Source organism: Myodes glareolus, chromosome 6, assembly GCF_982192425.1.
Source record: "Myodes glareolus chromosome 6, mMyoGla1.1, whole genome shotgun sequence".
NCBI lineage: Eukaryota > Metazoa > Chordata > Mammalia > Rodentia > Cricetidae > Myodes > Myodes glareolus.
The window spans coordinates 116,581,368-116,586,402 of NC_142031.1; the positions used below are offsets into that span (position 1 = coordinate 116,581,368).

Consider the following 5,035-nt stretch of genomic DNA (forward strand, 5'->3'; position numbering starts at 1 on the left):
CAAGATTTTTGTGTGCACAGCATTGCCCAAGGAACTTGAGGAAATGTAGATTCTTTGGGTATACCCAGCACTTGGGGTACGAGAGGATGTTGGAGAATAACACGTAGCGTTCAGAATGACTGTCTGACCTCCTCCCCACACCCAGCAAGAATCCCTCTGATGATCAGAGTAGCAATGAGCTACTGGCTTGGTTCTCATGGGACCTGAGCCGTCCCTAGGACAAGGTGTGCTCTGAACATTCCTGCCATGCCCCTACGGACCCACAGACATACTCTGTAGACAGAATAATTTTTCTCATCTCTGAGCTTGTGACTGTCGCCTTGCATAGAAGGGTGTTTGCAGCTGGGACTAACAGGGAAGACCACCTCGTGCCTTCTACTTGCTGCCCCGGCCTTCCGGTCAGGAGCAAGATGTGAAGCTGACCCGACTGGAATCCAGGGGTCCATGGGCAGACAGGCTGCGAGGCACTGTGCTGGGAGGACAGAACTGGCGCCTGGGAGCACTGCCCTGCAGAGAAGAGGAGGCACTCCACAGCTGTCCACTAAACCTCTGCTCACCTGGGTGCTTACTGCTGACACTTCTCTTCAAAGGAGGAAGCTCAGAGGAATAAGGCCTTGAATTACTTGTCCCCACCGTGAGCAACAAAAATCTCAATGACACTGTATTCCCAGGGTCAGTGTGGACAGAACCCCACCCCAGAATACATATAGTTCTGAGCTGAAGCGTTGTCAGGAGGCACCAACACATGGGAGCATTCTAACTGCTTCCTTACTACCGCCTCACCTGCCCCCGCTTGTCTCCACACCTGCCCTCACCTGCCTTCTCATCTGCCCCCACCTGCATTCTCACTTGCCCCCACCTGCCTTCTCATCTGCCCCCACCTGCATTCTCACTTGCCCCCACCTGCCTTACCACCTGCCCCCACCCGCCTTCTCGTCTGCTCCCACCTGTCTCATCTGTCCCCACCTGCATTTTCACCTGCCCCACCTGTCTCCCCACCTGTTCCCACCTGCCTACTCACTTGCCCTACTCCTGCCTACTCACCTGTTCCTGCCCCATCTGCCTCCCCACCTGCCCTCACCTGCCTTATCACCTGCCCACCTGTCTCCTCATCTGTTCCCACCTGCATTTTCACCTGCCCCATCTGCCTTCTCACCTGCCCCACTCCTGCCTCCTTACTTGCCCCCACCTACCTTCTCACCTTTCCCCACCTGCCTCCTCACCTGCCTTGTTACTGCCTCCACCTGCAGCTATTACTTTACATTTTATCTATTTTTAATTGCACAAATTAATGGGATTTGGGGTACCAGTTCTACATGTGTACCTCATGCATTAATGAAACCAGCACCCAGTTTTCTTCCCTCCTAATCTCTCCTCATTACTTCTCTGTGCTCAGGTTGGCTTTTTCTTTGCTTCTACATCAGAACATGTATGAAGTTTGTCTGTCTATGTCTGGTTCATTTCATCTCACACAACACTCTCAAGTTCCATCCATTTTGCTGCAGATAACAGTGTTTCATTCTTCTTTCTGGCTGAATACTAATACTCCATGTCCACTCCACGTTTTTTCCATCCATCCCTCCTTCAGCTGGCACTGAGGCTGGTTTCACACCTGGGTCATTCTGAATGGTGTGGCAGGGTCTCCCTGGGACAATGACTTCATTTTCTTTGGATAAGCACTCTGAATTAGAACAGCTGGTAGCTGGATCACCTGTGGTATGGCAGAGAGGACATGTGAGGGCCAGAGTGCAGAGATACAGCCTGTCCTGCAGAGAGACAGACAGAAACTTTATTGGAGCTTCCACTAAAAGGTGAAGCGGTGGGGAGCAGTGTAGATCAGAAAGTTGGATTCAGATAGATGGGGAATCAGATGGACATTATGAACGGGTAAGGTCCTTCAGTCTAGGGGACATAGCCAGCTGCTTCTGCCTGAGAGGAAACTAGAGACTCTACACCAAAAACTGACACTAGGCATGCTCAAAGCCAGCACCAGCCTTTCTGGGTGTGACCTAGAGGTAAGTGATGCTGTCCCGACTCTGAAGTCTGTCCTCATGGCCTCCATAGCTTTGGTGCTAGAAGTGAGAACTCAGTTCCTTGAGGTTCTCAGGGTCTCTCGGGGAGAATGAGTCATGGATGGCAGCAGCTAAATCTGGCTGAGGAGGCAGGGCCAGCTCAGAGGGCTCAGAGGACACGTGGAGGTTTAGCTCCTAGATGACATTGGCCTCCCATTGGAGTCGATTCCTTCCCCTGATCATGTGACCCCTTTTTCTTCCATTCCTCTAGCCCAGTTTCAAGAGCCAAGTCCTCCCTGGCTGACTCTTCAAGGCCACTGGCTGTCATGTACTTCCTTTGTACGAGGTGAGGCCATATGTAGTTCCTTTGTGGCCTACAGACCGTCAACTCTTCCCTTGCTTGGCCACACGGGAATTCGCATTCTTTCTCAACTCCTGGACTCTACCACATCCGTGTCTCGCTGGACTTTCTTGTCCTTCCTACAGTGACTTCTGCACTCCCCATAGTCTGCTCTGCATTCTACAAATTGTGCCGCCCTTGCCCCAGCCTCTCTGTCTCAGTTACTGTTCTATTGCTGTGATGAAACACCAGGACAGAGGCAGCATATAAGCAGAAATATTTAGTTAGAGGCTGGCTTACAGTTTCAGAGGGTTGGTCCGTAATCACCATGGCAGGGAGCATGGGGGCGGGCAGACAGACTGGTGCTGGAACAGGAGCTGAGAGCTTCCATCCTGATCTGCAGGCAGAAGGCAGAGAGAGGGAAAGGGAAAGGCTGGGCCTGGCATGGGCTTTTAAAACCTCAAAGCCCACCTGCAGTGACACACATCCTCCAGCAAAGCCACAACTCCTAATCCTCATACAGTTCACCAACTAGGGTCCAAGCAATATTCAAATATATGAGCCTACGAGGGTCATTCTTATTCAAACCACCACATCCTCTACAACCTGAATCACTCTAGGCTGGGGACCAGTTTCACTGGTATGAAAAGTATAGTGGCTGTGAACCTGACTGTCATTTGGTCTCAACGTAATGCAAGTATGAATGGGAATGACAGAGACTGGTAGGCAGCCCGCCTGGCCTCCTCCAGCAAGTACCCTCTACACTACAGCTGGACTTTCTTTTCTAACCACAATCCCCAAATAATGACACAGAGACTTATTATTAATTATAAAAGCTTGGCTTTTAGTTTAGGCTTGTTCCCAACTAGCCCTTATTACTTAATCATATTCTATTGATCTACATTCTACCACGTGGCTTTTTATCTCTCTTCCATTCTGTACATCTAACTTCCTCAGTATCTTGCTGGTGTCTCCTGCCATGCCAGATTCTAACCCCGAGTTCCTCTCTCTGCCCAGAAGTCCTGCCTAACTTCGCCTGCCTAGCTACTAACCATGCAGCTTTTTATTAAACTAATCACAATACATCTTCACTCAGTGTAACCCAATATCCCACAACAAACTTACCCCCCTGTGTGTGTGTGTATGTGTGTGTGTGTGTGTGTACACATTAGTGTACTCTCCAGGCTGTACAGAGTCCAGGGGTCAACATCAGTTGCTCTCTAGTTGAGTTTTTGAGGCAGGGTTTCCCATTGAATCCAAAGCTTACTGTTTGAGCTAAACTAGCGGACCCGCAAGTCCTAGATTCTCTGGTTCCCACCTTCCCTTGTCTTAAGAAATGGGGTTACAAATCCGTGTCCTACCCAGTCAAGTGTTTATGTGGTCGCAAGGTATCAGAACTCAAGTCCTTATGCTTAGGTAGAAAACACATTACCCCCGCCCCCCCCCCCCCCGAGCACCTCCCAGTCCTTCCTCCTCCAACTTTGCCTTCATCTCGCCCTGGAACCTTCTCCTTCATCTCACTTCAGCCTGTGCTCTGAACATGACTCCCAGTTTATCTCCCCCATACGACTGGCTCATTTTGAAAGCACCCGTCCTGCAGGGAGATGCAGTCCAGTCCCCCCATGTCCTACACCCCACCCTGTGGGAAACCTCCCACCCCTCTGAGCCATTGCTCTAGAAAGAATCCTTCCTTGTTCTGTCCTCTTCATCTGACTTGCCTGTACCCAGAAGTCTGTACACATCACAGGGGGCAAGGAGTCACACGGCTCTTGGTGCCTATTCCTTATAAGTTGGGTTCAGACAGTTGCCCAGGGTCCTCCTCAGAGTTTCTAATCACCCAGGGAACCAGAAAGTGTCTCCCTTCCCGTCCCTAAAGAATTTTGGATAGTTAACTGCTTTGTGCCCCTGAGGACTCGATGTCTGTCTTACTCTCATGCTAGCCAGGAAAATACCATTCAGGTGACTTTGGGAAAGTTGGTTCAAGGCATTCCCACTTAAAAAGAACCAGGAGCTTCTGCCCAATGGCCAGCCTGGTTCAACTGTGGACATCAGTCAGTAGCAGACATGGAGAAATGGAGCCCACAGTGATAATAGAGCTGCTTCCATAATTGATGTGGCACAACTGGGTTACTGCAAAGGTCTAGGGACAGGAAAGTTTGTCATCATAAAAGCCAAACTCTTCAGCAGAAGAGCTGAGGAGCAGAGGAAAGGCATTAAAGGCACCTGTGCCCTGGTGGCTTGAAAGCACACAGGGAGGTTCATTACATATTGACACATGTTAACCACACAGGAAGGTTCATTACATGTCAACACTCTCTTCCAATAAATAAATGAATAAAGTAGAGAGCAGTAGAGGAAAACATCTGGCCTCAACCCCTGGGCTTCACAAGATCACACGCAAACTTGTATACAGACATAGGAATTCCATTGAGTCCAGACATGGTGTCTCACATTCGTGATCCCAAGATTTGGGAGACACAGGGAGAAGAATTGAGGCTGAGCTGAAAGTTGGCCTGAACAATACAGAATAGCCGAGATTATAGAGCATGACCCTGATTTAAAAAGAAAGAAAGAAAGATGCCCTTGACTGTTATTTTGTCAATCACAGCCCTTGAAAACAAGGAAGAAGAATTGGAACTCTCATACTGGGAGCTGTAGTGTACAGAAATACGGTGGCCATGTA

At 49.6% G+C, this 5,035-nt stretch overlaps 1 long non-coding RNA gene across 1 annotated transcript; it reads right to left on the reverse strand.

The window, feature by feature from the left end:
* Positions 1 to 1,437: 1,437 nt before the first annotated feature.
* Positions 1,438 to 3,766, reverse strand: LOC125404353 (uncharacterized). The gene is made up of 2 exons (XR_015002457.2): positions 2,653 to 3,766; positions 1,438 to 1,711 (listed from the first exon to the last, which is right to left on the reverse strand). It is a non-coding gene; the product is annotated as an uncharacterized LOC125404353 (long non-coding RNA).
* Between the last annotated feature and the right edge of the window lie 1,269 nt (positions 3,767 to 5,035).